Consider the following 16,531-nt stretch of genomic DNA (forward strand, 5'->3'; position numbering starts at 1 on the left):
ATAAGCTCAGCTTCCCTTGAGACTCTAAGACAATCTTGGCCCTGGTGTCAGAGAAATTAAAGCAATTCAAGTGACACAATTTAGGAAAGACTGATTCAGCTCCTTCAAAAGATAACAATAAGTTTCCCTAATTTAACGATGAAATTCTGTACCAAATGGAATCTAGTTTATTTCCTTAAAGGACCATCTGCTATGGACATGAGTTTTGTTCCCTCCTCCCCCTCCCCCACCAGATTCATTTATTGAAACTTACTACCCAATGTTATGTTATTAGGAGGCGGGGCCTTTGGGAGGTACTTAGGTCGTGAGAGTGGAGTCCTCATGAATGGGATTAGTGCCCTTATGAAAGCAACCTGAGAAAGCTCTCTTGCCCTCTTCTGCTATGTGAACTGACAGCAAAAAGACCATAATTTAGGAAACAGTTTCTCATCAGAAACCTAACCTGCCAGAACCATAGTCTTGTCCTTCCCATCCTCCAGAATGGTAAGAAATCAATGCTGCAGTTTAAGCACCCAGTCTATGGTGCTTTTGTTATATCAGCTTGAATGGACTAAGACACCCTCCTATTTACAATAACTAGACCCCTAAATCTCTTATTTGTATAACCTTTATACAAGTTCTCACCAGCCTGGGTCTGGCTTTGCTCTCATCATTTTTATCAGGGACTGAAGACCTGTCCTTTCATTCCTGGCCTCAAAGTAAAGTGCCTCAGGAGCGGGGAGGTTGGGGGATATGTTGGCCAAAGGGTAAAAACGCAGATGAATAAATCCTGGGGAATCTAATGTACAGCATTGTGATTTTAGTTAACAGTACTATATGGCACACCTGAAAGTGGCTAAGAGACTAGATCTGATAAGAAATGATAACCAGGTGACATGCTAGAGGTGTTAGCCAACACTATGGTGGTCATCATACTGCAATATAGATGCGTATCAAGTTAACAGTTGTGCACTTTAAACTTACACAATGTTACGTGTCAATTACACCTCAGTTCAGAAACAACACATAAGGAAATCTGATACACATGCACACACACAAAGTACCTCCACTGAGACCAGACCCCTTACTAGTCACCTTTCTCTTAGAGATTCACCTACTGCCTATTCTTCACTCCTCTCTGTCCACCTTCAGTCCCATTGGGACATCCTTAACTTGAACCATCTGCTTTGAGTCCCACTCATGGTGGCTCAGACACTAAATTGTCTGTCTGCAATGCAGGAGATCCAGGTTTGACCCCTGGGTTGGGAAGATCCCCTGGAGAAGAAAATGGCAGCCCACTCCCGTATGCTTTCCTGGAAAATCCCATGGACAGTGGAGCCTGGTAGGCTACTGTCTATGGGGTCGCAAAGAGTCAGACACGACTGAGCGACTTAATTTCACTTCATAGTTATTAGCACTCCACCCAGCTGCAAAGCCTCCTGTTACCTCCAGCTGAACCTGCACTCATCTAAACACCAGTCCTCAGCCCCTCCCAGAGTAAGTTATTCTTTTTTATTGGTGTATAATTGCTTTACAGTGTTGTCTTGGTTTCTGTGTACAATGAATTGAATCAGCTATACATATATATATATATACATCCCCCTCTCCGTGGGCCTCCCTCCCACCTCTCTGGGTCACCACCGAGCACTGAGCTGAGCTTCCTGCACTGCACACTTGGTTCCCACCAGCTATCTGTTGTACATGTGGGTGTGCACATACATCAGTCCCAACGTCCCAATTCATCCCACGCCATCTCCCTGCTCCACATCTATGCATCCATTCTCTACCGGTGTGTCTCTATTCCTGCCCTGCAAATAGATGCACCTCAGTGCTCATTGCAGCACTATTTACAATAGCCAGGACACAAAAGCAACCTCAACAGCCATTGACAGATGAATGGACACAGAAGATGTGGTACACATGGAATGTTACTCAGCCATTGAAAAGGAACAGTATCGGGTCATTTGTAGACTGAGCTATTCTTGAACCAGAAAATCCTATTTGCTTCCATAAAGAGAGGTCTTCTGTGGTGGATTTAAATTATAGCTCTGGCTTCCTTATAGACATCACTCCTGCATAGGTGCCCATGTCTCCTCTTTCATCCCCGTCTCTAAAGCCCTGCCCTTCAATCTCCTTGTTCTTTTTTCTCATAACTGTAAGTTCACAATGCTTTCTCTCTGCTAACACTGTACTAAATGCATTGAATGCATTATCTTACCTAATTCTCAGAGCAGTGATGTGCACTCATCACTTGTGTTCAAATTTGAAGAAATAATAACATAAAGCTTAAAATATGTAATGACCTACCTAATAACAAGGTGTAGAGTTGGGCCTTAAAACCAGGTCTGACACTGACATTCACATTTTTAATTACTAGGTTATGAAAAGGCAAAATGATAGGATACTGAAAGGGGAACTCCCCAGGTCGATAGGTGCCCAATATGCTACTGGAGATCAGTGGAGAAATAACTCCAGGAAGAATGAAGCGATGGAGCCAAAGCAAAAACAATACCCAGTTGTGGATGTGACTGGTGATAGAAGCAAGGTCTGATGCTGTAAAGAGCAACACTGCATAGGAACCTGGAATGTCAGGTCCATGAATCAAGGCAAATTGGAAGTGGTCAAATAGGAGATGGCAAGAGTGAACGTCGACATTCTAGGAATCAGCTAACTGAAATGGACTGGAATGGGTGAATTTAACTCAGATGACCATTATATCTACTACTGTGGGCAGGAATCCCTCAGAAGAAATGGAGTAGCCATCATGGTCAACAAAAGAGTCCGAAATGCAGTACTTGGATGCAATCTCAAAAACGACAGAATGATCTCTGTTCATTTCCAAGGCAAACCATTCAATACCAGAGTAATCCAGGCCTATGCCCCAACCAGTAATGCTGAAGAAGCTGAAGTTGAACGGTTCTATGAAGACCTACAAGACCTTTTAGAACTAACACGCAACAAAGATGTCCTTTTCATTATAGGGGACTGGAATGCAAAAGTGTGAAGTCAAGAAACACCTGGGATAACAGGCAGATTTGGCCTTGGAATACGGAATAAAGCAGGGCAAAGGCTAATAGAGTTTTGGTCTAGAGCACTGGTCATAACAAACACCCTCTTTCAACAACACAAGAGAAGACTCTACACATGGACATCACCAGATGGTCAACACCGAAATCAGATTCATTATATTCTTTGCAGCCAAAGTTCGAGAAGTTCTATACAGTCAGCAAAAACAAGACGGGGAGCTGACTGTGGCTCAGATCATGAACTCCTTATTGCCAAATTCAGACTTAAACTGAAGAAAGTAGGGAAAACCACTAGACCATTCAGGTATGACCTAAATCAAATCCCTTATGATTATACAGTGGAAGTGAGAAATAGATTTAAGGGACTAGATCTGATAGATAGTACCTGATGAACTATGGACGGAGGTTCATGACATTGTACAGGAGACAGGGATCAAGACCATCGCCGTGGAAAAGAAATGCAAAAAAGCAAAATGGCTGTCTGGGGAGGCCTTACAATATCTGTGAAAAGAAGAGAAGTGAAAAGCAAAGAAGAAAAGGAAAGATATAAGCATCTGAATGCAGAGTTCCAAAGAATAGTAAGGAGAGATAAGAAAGCCTTCCTCAGCAATCAATGCAAAGAAATAAAGGAAAACAACAGAATGAGAAAGACTAGAGATCTCTTCAAGAAAATTAGAGATACCAAGGGAACATTTCATGCAAAGATGGGCTCGATAAAGGACAGAAATGGCATGGACCCAACAGAAGCAGAAGATATTAAGAAGAGGTGGCAAGAATACATAGAAGAACTGTACAAAAAAGATCTTCATGAGCAAGATAATCACGATGGTGTGATCACTCACTCAGAGCCAGACATCCTGGAATGTGAAGTCAAGTGGGCCTTAGAAAGCATCACTACGAACAAAGCTAGTGGAGGTGATGGAATTTCAGTTGAGCTATTCCAAATCCTGAAAGATGATGCTGTGAAAGTGCTGCACTCAATATGCCAGCACATTTGGAAAACTCAGCAGTGGCCACAGGACTGGAAAAGGTCAGTTTTCATTCCAATGCCAAAGAAAGGCAATGCCAAAGAATGCTCAAACTACTGCACAATTGCACTCATCTCACATGCTAGCAAAGTAATGCTCAAAATTCTCCAAGCCAGGCTTCGGCAATACATGAACAATGAACTTCCAGATGTTCAAGCTGGTTTTACAAAAGGCAGAGGAACCAGAGATCAAATTGCCAACATCCGCTGGATCAAAAAAGCAAGAGAGTTCCAGAAAAACATTATGTCTGCTTTATTGACTATCCCAAAGCCTTTGACTGTGTGGATCACAATAAACTGTGGAAAATTCTTAAAGAGATGGGAATACCAGACCACCTGATCTGCCTCTTGAGAAACCTATATGCAGGTCAGGAAGCAACAGTTAGAACTGGACATGGAACAACAGACTGGTTCCAAATAAGAAAAGGAGTTCGTCAAGGCTGTATATTGCCACCCTGCTTATTTAACTTATATGCAGAGTACATCATGAGAAACACTGGGCTGGAAGAAGCACAAGCTGGAATCAAGATTGCCGGGAGAAATATCAATAACCTCAGATATGCAGATGACACCACCCTTATGGCAAAAACTGAAGAGGAACTAAAAACCTCTTGATGAAAGTGAAAGAGGAGAGTGAAAAAGTTGGCTTAAAGCTCAACATTCAGAAAACAAAGATCATGGCATCTGGTCCCATCACTTCATGGCAAACAGATGGGGAAACAGTGGAAACAGTGTCAGACTTTATTTTGGGGGGTTCCAAAATCACTGCAGATGGTGATTGCAGCCATGACATTAAAAGACACTTACTCCTTGGAAGAAAAGTTATGACCAACCTAGACAGCATATTCAAAAGCAGAGACATTACTTTGCCAACAAAGGTCCGTCTAGTCAAGGCTATGGTTTTTCCAGTGGTCACGTATGGATGTGAGAGTTGGACTGTGAAGAAAGCTGAGCGCTGAAGAATTGATGCTTTTGAACTGTGGTGTTGGAGAAGAGTCTTGAGAGTCCCTTGGATGGCAAGGAGATCCAACCAATCCATTCTAAAATAAATCAGTCCTGGGTGTTCTTTGGAAGGACTGACATTAAAGCTGAAACTCCAATACTTTGGCCACCTCATGCGAAGAGTTGACTCATTGGAAAAGACTCTGATGTTGGGAGGGATTGGGGGCAGGAGGAGAAGGGGACGACAGAGGATGAGATGGCTGGATGGCAGCACTGATTCGATGGACGTGAGTTTGAGTGAACTCCAGGAGTTGGTGATGGACAGGGAGGCCTGGCGTGCTACGATTCATGGGGTCGCAAAGAGTCGGACACGACTGAGTGACTGAACTGAACTGAGGCTAAATTGCTTCCTGGCTCAGTGGCAGCTGAGTTACAAACCCTCTTTGGAGAGATGCTCTCCTGCACTGAAGGGACCCAGACTGAAGTTCAGCCAGGAAATTGAGTCTGAAAGGTATAGTGGATCAGACTGAATCAAAAGAGAACACACCCAGATGCATCAGGTAACGTGGGAGTTCAGCCACAGAAATCAGCCACGTCTGGTAAATTGTCCAGGAAGCACTTATGTGGCAGTTTTCAAAAGTTTAAGGTCTGAAAGATAACAAGGAATGTTATTCATTCCATCATGACCCCATGGACTATAGATAGCCAGGTCCTCTGTCCATGGGATTCTCCAGGCAAGAACACTGGAGTGGGTTTCCATTTCCTTCTCCAGGGGATCTTCCAGACCCAGGGATCATGCCTGGGTCTTCTGCATTTCAGGCAGATTCTTTACCGCCTGAGCCACCAACTCTCATCAATTAGCATTATTTGTTTCTTTTGGAACACATTTTATTGGTGAATATCATTTTCCCTTACTCTATACGCTGTAAGTCTTATAATTCAGGTTCTATTTGCTTTAATATTTTTCTAGCAATCACATCAATCTATCAGCTTCTTTTAAGTTGTGGTTAATGAAACCCCTCAGATCCTTTCCTGATGCATTCTTGCCATTTAAAAATTATTTTCTCAGAAAGCAACTTTTAGCTTAAATAAATACAGAACTATGATTGCTCCAGTTACATTTACTTTTTTAAATTTATTTATCATATCCTTCTGTGATGATTGCTGTTATGGATTGAACTGTGTTCCCCCAATATTTATATGTTGAAGACCTAGCCCCCAGTACTTTAGAATGTGACCCGATGTGGGAACAGGGTCATTGTAGATGTAATTAATGGTTAATATGAGGTCATACTAGAATAGAGCGGGCTCCTAGTTCAGTACAACTGGTTTGCTTTTCAAAAACGGGGAGATTTGGATGCAGACAACACCCAGAAGAAATGCTACATGAAGACGAAGGCAGAGTTTGGAGGGATGCTTCTACAAACAAAAAAATGCCAAAATGGCCAACAAACCACCAAAATCTAGGGGAGAGGCATGAACAGATTCTTGCCTTCCAATCTGCCAGCGCCTTGACCTTAGACACCCAGGGTTCAGAATTGTGAGGAAATAAACTGCTGTTGTTTAAGTCAGTCATTTGATGGTACCTCGTTGCATCAGACTTAGCAAACGAATACCATGGCTCATACTTCTGAATCTACCATTTATTGTGAACCATCTCATAGGATTTCTACTCACGATTTATCCTAGACATAGTTTACAAGTATAAAGGAGGAATTTTTAAAGTCTTATTTTCAATGCTCCTCTATGTGGGCCTTTTTTCACCAGCACACTCCACCTTTACTCCATCATTATCACTCATTCTTGCCTGTCCTGAAGCTGAAGTTTTAATATTTAACAGGTCATGAAATAAAAAATAACTGATAAACCATGCTCTTAGAAAGAATTTCCAGCCTGGCTCTCAAGATTCCAGGAGTTCTAAGATTATGTTTTGTATGTTAAAAGCTTAGGTTCATATACACAAACTCATGCTAAAAATGCACAAGCAAACTCAAAACATCAGGTACTTCCCCTGAGCTAAATTTCTACTAATTTTATACCTGTAATAATATAAACACATTTTGAGAATGTAAAACTTTCCAGGCATGACACTAAAAAAATTGCATGTGTTATCCCATTTAAACCTCATGACCACATCCCAGGGGGTGATACTGGTATTATCCCTTTTTAGAAATGAATTTACCAAGGGTTAGGAAAGTAAATTAAGTATCTTATGCAAGGCTGCAGAGTCAGTAAGTGATGGAGTAAGAATTCAAATCTAAATGTGTCTGACTCCAGTATGTAAACTGTAAACTACACATATGCTTCTATTATACAAACTGAGAAAGAAAAAGACTCATTGCTTCAGCCACTTAACAGTAGCACAATGTTGGGCAAATTAATTAACCTTCATTTTCTCCTTTATAAAAAACAGTAGTGATATTAACCTTCTAAGATTACTGTGTGTATTAAATGAAAAAAAAAAAACTGTTATTTATGTTACTTAGCAAATGCAGTTGATTCAGCAGTTAAACTCTTTCATAACATCAGGAAAATAACAGATGAAAATGTCTGGAAAAACTGAGTTCTTGAATGCAATTTAGCTTCTTATACTTACTCCTATACTCAGACATAGGAGAAGGCAATGGCACCCCACTCCAGTACTCTTGCCTGGAAAATCCCATGGACGGAGGAGCCTGGTAGACTGCAGTCCATGGGGTCACGAAGAGTCGGACACGACTGAGCGACTTGACTTTCGCTTTTCACTTTTATGCATTGGAGAAGGAAATGGCAAACCACTCCAGTGTTCTTGCCTGGAGAGTCCCAGGGACGGGGGAGCCTGGTGGGCTGGCGTCTATGGGGTCGCACAGAGTCAGACACGACTGAAGTGACTTAGCAGCAGCAGTATACTCGGACATACATACTTCATTGAAAAAGGAAGCATGATAAATTTCTGTTACCAAATTTAATGCTGGGAGGATGTATATATAATACATGTATATATATGGACATATAGTAATTTTTAAAGCACACAAGACAGTTCATGATACAGCGTATTTATAGTGGGTAGAGCCAGTACAACAGAAAGCACCTGAGAAGACTCAGTTTTGGTCCATGGAGAACGAGGATGAGGAACCATATCTTGTTCACACATCAATCCTCCCACATGAAAGACACCACAATCACCAAATCTTAAACAAATTCAAATTTCCTTGACAATGTATACTTATACTTTGTTAAACTAACAACTCTGTCAAGCTGACCTTTCAGAAAAGGATATTACTTTGCATTTCACAGAGAAACAGAAATTGTCATGTGTGCGTTCTCCTGTCATTTACACCACCCAGGGCTTCTCATAATCTCAACCTCATTCAACCATCCTAAGAATCAAAGTGACTAGACTAATCACCTTCTCATTCAGACATTAGGGATGGTTTAACAATCAGATGGAATTTTTCATGTGTGACAGACCAATTGATTCATCAGTAATTAACCTGAAAGTAATCAACCTGGCCAAAACAGTCAAACTTTCCCAGTAGCTCATCTGTTTTCTTTTCTACATCCTGACTATTCCTTCAATTCAACAAGCAGCACACAAAAATACACTTCTCTTACATTCTTTACTTCACTGTTTATAAAAAAGAGGGAGGAGACTTTCTTAAAAGCTCTTTTTGAGATATATATTTTAGATCTACTTTTTAACACTATATTCCCTATGAAAGAAAGAATAGTTGAAATCACTGTTTGGAAAGTGTCTTGGAAACTTCTACCCCCTCTCTGCCCCAGTGGGTGAAAATGAGAGAATCAAACCCATGAGGCACATTAAAATTTTAGAACAAATTTAAAGAATGAATCTGTGTTCTCCAGGTTAGTGTGCTCAATAACTGCACTTAGTAGATGCTGGGATAGCCTAATTGCACTTTCATTTTTGCCCATGCAATTATCTTAACTGAACTCAAATCTGGTATGTTTATAGTCCCAGCATCATCATTAAGCTAAAAATTGAACATTTTATCTTACCCTGAAAAATTCCAATTAAGCCCATTTGGAGCTTTCCACTGAATGCCAGCCCTAATTTCCTTCCGTAAAAGATCAAGGGTGCCAGGATGTCATACCCGAGAGAGGCCAATAGTCGGCTCATTAACAAGATGGATGAAGTATTCTAGGAGCTTCTACTGATGTGAGCATCTCATCTCGGACCAAAATCACATCCTATGAGGCTGTATGGACGATCTGGGAGGTCATCCCTCATTAAGAACAAGTGTATGTGGACAGTTCAAAATGAAGTCATCCAAAGAACAGAACTCCAGAGGGATGTCAAATGTTAACAAATAGACAAATGGAATTAGGTGCTGTTTTTGTTTAAATAGCTGAACTGCTGATGTAAGCAGCCCCACTAAAACTCCTCTAATCTCTTGGTTTCACCTCAGTGGAAAATGCAACGTGAAAGCTGATTGTTTTTACTTGACTTCTGGCTCTCTCTTTATCATTAAAATATGATTCTGTTCTCTCTAAAGTCACAAACAGAACACAGATAAGTCTACCTGCTAATGTTTTCATCCGTGGCGCCAGAAGCACTAACAGGTAGGTTCCAGTTTCGTTTTGCTTTGGGTTTTTGTTGTGTTTCTTCAGTGAATTTAGAATATGGGCCTTTTAAGCAAATAAAATGGCAGAAAGTGAAGAGAAACTAAAGAGCCTCTTGATGAGGGTCAAAGAGGACAGTGAAAAAGCTGGCTTGAAACTCAACATTAAAAAAATTAGTATCATGGCATCGGGTCCCATAACTTCATGGCAAATAGATGGGGGAAAAAAATTGGAAGCTGTGACAGATTTTGTTTTCTTGGGCTCCAAAATCACTGCAGACGGTGACTGAAGCCATGAAATTAGAAGACACTTACTCCTTGGAAGAAAGCACAAACCAAGACAGTGTATTAAAAAGCAGAGACATCACCTTGCTGACAAAGGTCTGTCTAGTCAAAGGTATGGTTTTTCCAGTAGTCACATGCAGATGTGAGATTTGGACCGTAAAGAAGACTAAGTGCTGAAGAATTGATGCTTTCAAACTGTAGTGTTTAGAGAAGATTCTTGAGAGTCCTTTGGACAGGAAGGAAATCAAACCAGTCAATCTTAAAGGAAATCAACCCTGAATATTCATTGAAAGGACTGATGCTGAAGCTGAAGCTCCAATACTTTGGCCACGTGATGTGAGGAGCCAACTCACAGCAAAAGACTCTGATGCTGGGAAAGAGTGAAGGCAAAAGGAGAAGCAGGTGGCAGAGGATGAGATGGTTGGAGAGCAAATGGACATGAGTTTGAGCAAACCCCATGAGTTAGTAAAGGACAGGGAAGCCTGGAGTGCCACAGTTCATGGGGTCGCAAAGAACAAAAACAAGCAAATAAATTGGCCAGCAGTATGGTCAATGGTTAAACATGGCTACACAAAATAGCTAAATGAACAAGAAAGCAAAATATCATAAAATAAATGGTTGAGACCACAAAGTTGTCAAGGAGGGACAACTCCTTGTCAATTCTATCAGGGCCTTCCACCCTTACAGGCCGGACGTTCCTTTCTCATCACAGATTAGGGCCTGGGCTGAAAACAAAATACTTTTCAGGGAACATAGCACTGAGTGAACTCAGTAAGACAGGCTAACTCTTATGAGTTACTAGAATCAAATGAGGATGCACATTATCTATTTTCAGTTACTTCAACACTGATGAGCAAGCTCCCATGTAATCAATGTACTGTGAAAATGGAATTAGTCTTCAGTAATTTTATTGGTCAACTTGGGTCCAAGCAAATGAAAGAAGATACTGTTGAGGAATATTTTAGTTTACATGATGGTGAAATTTGAAATTTAAAAATATCTTTCCACACAACTAAGGATACAGCTCTGCTGAAAATAATGCATTTTTCCCAAGAATTCTATGCCCATTCTAAACAGAAATAAATTAATCCTTCCTAAATCTGTGCTTTAATCTTTCCTTTTCCACATAAACAGTGTGTCTTTGATTACAAGTTTTTATCCTTAGGGAAGTTTACAGTGAACTTGGCAGAGTAACAAACTAGTTTTTTAAGTTTGCTCATATTTTCATAAGACACTGCCTTAAAAAACTTAACTGGAATTAGATATTTCTGATTAGTCAAAGATGAATGGATCTCTTAAAATAAGTCACACTTCAGATGGTAATCCTATCCATTTCATACTGTTTCCTCCTGTTTTAACTTTACTTCCAAAATTCTAGAGACATCTTGACTCATCTTTACATAATGGCTAGAAGAAGCATTATATATTAAAGCTTTATCAGGGCAGTGAAGGGAGATACATAACCATCCCCTACCTCTTCTATCAATGGCATAATTACATGTCATAAACACTGTTAAAGATAGAAGGGGGTCAGGGGAAGGATGGGAGGAAAGGATGGTTAGGGAATTTAGGATGGACATACACTGTTACATTTAAAACGGATAACCAACAAGGACCTACTCAGAGCACAGAGCACTCTGCTCAATGTTGTGTGGCAGCCTGGATGGGAGGTGAGCTTGTGGGAGAATAGATACACCTATATGTATGCCTGAGTCTCTTCCCTCTTCACCTGAAACTATTATTAATAGGCTATACTCCAAAGTGACTGAACAACAACAACAAATACTCCAATACAAAATAAAAGGTTAAAAAAAAAGAAAGGGACATACAGCATTAACCACGATGCTGATGGAGAGCATAAGGGGTGAGAAGTATGGTACTCTTAAATATCCTTTATTCTAAAGAAGGAGAAAAAGATATCTACTAGCATGCAGTGAAAGTCGCTCAGTTGTGTCCAACTCTTTGTGACCCCATGGACTATACAGTCCATGGAATTCTCCAGGCCAGAATACTGGAGTAGGTAGCCTTTCCCTTCTCCAGGAGATCTTTCCAACCCAGGGATCAAACCCAACCCAGGGATCAAACCCAGCCACAAGGGAAGCCAATTAGCATTTAGATATACACATAAAGTTATTCACTAATGAGCCAGTCTCCTCTTGCCTGATAGCTCAGTTGGTAACGAATCCGCCTGCAATGCAGGAGACCCCAGTTCAATTCCTGGGTCAGGAAGATTCGCTGGAGAAGGGACAGGCTACCCACTTCAGTATTCTTGTTCTTCCCTTGTGGGTCAGCTGGTAAAGAATCTACCTGCAATGCAGGAGACCTGGGTTCGATCCCTGGGTTGGGAAGATCCCCTGGAGAAGGGAAAGGCTACCCACTCCAGTATTCTGGCCTGGAGAATTCCATGGACTGTATAGTCCATGGGGTCGCAAAGAGTCGGACACCACTGAGCAACTTGCACATGCACTTTCCAGGTAAACCCTAGAATAATCTGGAATTTAAGATGATGACAGAGTGCCCACAGTACTTTTCCAGCTTCATTTCCTACCATTCTTATCCACGGGTCTTTAACTCAGTCATATTAAAACACTCACCATTCCATACTTTTAATACAAGCTATTATAGCATTGGGACACAAAGTGTTCTGCGTTTGTTTTTGCTTTTTATTTATTTTATAATGGCAAACTAGTCTTAAATCCCCTTTTCTATCACTTACTACTTCGTACGGCTAAGTCAGATTTTCATAATCTCTCTGAGTCATATATTCCTGTGTCCTTATCTAAAACTGGATTCAGTAATACCTAACTTGGATGTAACAGAAGAGAAATTTCACATCTAGCTATTTGGAACATGTGAAAAATTAAATTTAAGAAATAATGAACAAAGAAGAACCATTATAAACATTTAGATGGAAAAATTAGGATATGGATTCAAATCATACTCTGAAGTCCACTTCTGCCTGATCTTCTCCTCCTTGTGTGGACTGATTGTGGACAGACAATTGCGAGCACAAGAGGGGAGCTCTTCTGCCATAATCACAGTTTCACTGGAAGGAAAGAACATCCCAGGTCCCTCATGCCGCTGTCAGTATAAATTAATCCAAATGAATTAATCTCACATCTCTTTTCACATACGGATGTCAAAAATCTTCCTATTGAAATCACACTTTCAACTACTAACCTACTAATTAAATAATAATAATACATATATTGTCAGATGCTGGTGTGATCACAATGCTTATGAAAGCACCTACCCAGTATAGCCAGAGGGACTTTGAATAAAACAGACCTGAGTTGAATCCTGAAGACAGTGCTGTTTAGCTATGTGCTTTGGATGACCTACATAACCATTTTAAAATCTCAGTTTCTTCATCTATAAAATCTGATTAATTATTATTAATCAGCCTGAAAGGGGCACTTTGAGTATTTAATGATGTAATCATATAAATGGCTTAGCACAACACCTGCCTCATGTTGCAAGTAAACAGGAAACGATAGTAATTGTTCACTAAAGGGTGCTCACTATCCTTATCATTATTTCATCACCCCATGCCTTCACATGTTCCTTCTTCATATAACATCCTCCTTCTTTCCTCTTTATGCTAGACTTCTGGTAATTCTCCAATTTTTTTCCCCTCTAGCCCCAGTGCTCAGAACAGTGGTTGATACTAAGGAGGAACCTAGTAAATTTTTGATGGAAAAATACATGAAGAAACAAGTGAAGAAATGGAAGAGAGACTGAACAGATTCTTGGTAAAGAAGAGTGCCCCTTAGGACCATTTTCATAAAGCTTGGGTCAGCAAACTTTTTCTGTTTAAAAAAAAAAAGAAACAGAAAGTAAATATTCTGAGCTTTGTGAGCCATAAGGTCTTTGCAACAACTATCCAACTCTGCTTTTGTAGCACATAAGCAACAGCCGAACATACATAAGTGAGTAAGCATGGCTGTGTTCCAATAAGGCTGTACTTAAAGAACTGAAACTTGAATTTCACAGTTTTCATGTGTCATAAAATGTATTCCTTGGAAATTTCAAGTATTTATTTTTTTATAAATTTATTTTAATTGGAGGCTAATTACTTTACAATATTGTATTGGTTTTGCCATACATCAACATGAATCTGCGACGGGTATACACGTGTTCCCCATCCTGAACCCCCTCCCACCTCCCTCCCCATATCATCCCTCTGGGTCATCTCAGTGCACCAGCCCCAAGCATCCTGTATCCTGCATCAAACCTGGACTGGCGATTTGTTTCATATATGATATTTTACATGTTTCAATGCCATTCTCCCAAATCATCCCACCCTTTCCCTCTCCCACAGGGTCCAAAAGACTGTTCTATACATCTCTGTCTCTTCTGCTGTCTCACTTACAGGGTTATCGTTACCATCTTTCTAAATTCCATATATATGTGTTAGTATACTATATTGGTGTTTTTCTTTCTGGCTTACTTCACTCTGTATAATAGGCTCCAGTTTCATCCACCTCATTAGAACTGATTCAAATGTATTCTTTTTAATGGCTGAGTAATACTCCATTGTGTATATGTACCACAGCTTTCTTATCCATTCATCTGCTGATGGACATCTAGGTTGCTTCCATGTCCTGGCTATTATAAACAGTGCTGTGATGAACATTGGGGTACACGTGTCTCTTTCCCTTCTGGTTTCCTCAGTGTGTATGCCCAGCAGTGGGATTGCTGGGTCATAAGGCAGTTCTATTTCCAGTTTTTTAAGGAATCTCCACACTGTTCTCCATAGTGGCTGTACTAGTTTGCATTCCCACCACCCACACCCTCTCCAGCATTTATTGCTTGTAGACTTATGGATCGCGGCCATTCTGACTGGCGTGAAATGGTACCTCATTGTGGTTTTGATTTGCATTTCTCTGATAATGAGTGATGTTGAGCATCTTTTCATGTGTTTGTTAGCCATCTGTATGTCTTCTTTGGAGAAATGTCTATTTAGTTCTTTGGCCTATTTTTTGATTGGGTCATTTATTTTTCTGGAATTGAGCTGTAGGAGTTGCTTGTATATTTTTGAGATTAGTTGTTTGTCAGTTGCTTCATTTGCTATTATTTTCTCCCATTCTGAAGGCTGTCTTTTCACCTTGCTTATAGTTTCCTTTGTTGTGCAGAAGCTTTTAATTAGGTCCCATTTGTTTATTAAATAATTGGAAATACAAAAAACCTAGAATAGCCAAAGAAATCTTGAGAAAGAAGAATGGACCTAGAGGAATCAACCTGCCTGACTTCAGGCTCTACTACAAAGCCACAGTCATCAAGACAGTATGGTACTGGCACAAAGACAGAAACATAGATCAATGAACAAAATAGAAAGCCCAGAGATAAATCCACGCACATATGGACACCTTATCTTTGACAAAGGAGGCAAGAATATACAATGGATTAAAGACAATATAACAAGTGGTGCTGGGAAAACTGGTCAACCACTTGTAAAAGAATGAAACTAGAATACTTTCTAACACCATACACAAAAACAAACTCAAAATGTATTAAAGATCTAAATGTAAGACCAGAAACTATAAAACTCCTAGAGGAGAACATAGGCAAAACACTCTCTGACATAAATCACAGCAAGATCCTCTATGACTCACCTCCCAGAATTTTCAAGTATTTAAAAATGTAAAACTCAGTCCTAGTTCATGGGCCACAGGAAATAGGCAGCAGGCTGGATTTGACTTGCGGCAATTATTTGCCCATCACTGAGCTAGAAAAACAAAATAATCAAAACTTAGAGGAAATTCTGGCTTAGTAGTCATTGTCCATTAGGCCCATGATAATGGTTTGAGAAGGATGTCTTTGGAACTCCTGCATTTTCACAGAGATGTGAGAGAGCCTCTCTCATGATATGATGCCCATAAACTCAGACTTAATTATTGTAAAATTCTTCAGTTTCTTCTCTGAGGCAGTACTAGAAAAGAACCCGAGTTTTAGAGACTGAAGTCCTACCTCTACTAGGTATCTAGCTTTGAGCAAGCCTCTCTCTTAATTCTATCATGTGGGAAATTAGCACAATAATTCCTATTCAGCAGCACTGCCGTTATTATTAGAGAGTGTATATAAAGCCCTGTCATCTAATAGATGCTCAGTAAATTTGACTGACAATTGCACCCCCATACTTCACTTTTACAAGATATTATTTCTCAAACTAGTTCCGCTTTCTCCTGCTAGTTTCAAGCCCTATAGGAGTTTTACCACTCCAGCAGCGTCCCTGTAGTCACAGATAACAAGATTACCTATGGACTTTTGTTGTTCTCATTGCTAGAATAGGAAACTGGGAAGGATTAAAAGATAACAGCCAGTCAACATCACCATCTTTCCATGGCATCCCAAGTATCCTCGTTATCATATGAGAATATCTAAAAGAGAAATCCGACAGCGGTGGGTGTCTCATTGCCTTGTTCCATGCCACATCCTTGGCCCCTAGAACAGTACTCTACAAAAAACTGGTGCTAGACTTTTGTTCAGTGAGAGAAGGATCTAAGTCAGAGACAACACATTGCCTATAACCTGAAGATCTCTTTTGTTTAGCTCACAGAGCAATTCCAAAGTAATAATAATGAGCTAAAAACAAACAAAACACCCATGAGATATGTATGTCCCTTTTATGTAAAAGTGATTTAGATTTATTTACCGAATTAGGATCTTAATATTCATACAACATGTTTTGAAATATGTTATTGTTGTTT

The sequence above is a fragment of the Bos mutus genome, chromosome 27 (genome assembly GCF_027580195.1).
Source record: "Bos mutus isolate GX-2022 chromosome 27, NWIPB_WYAK_1.1, whole genome shotgun sequence".
In the NCBI taxonomy this organism is placed as follows: Eukaryota; Metazoa; Chordata; class Mammalia; order Artiodactyla; family Bovidae; genus Bos; species Bos mutus.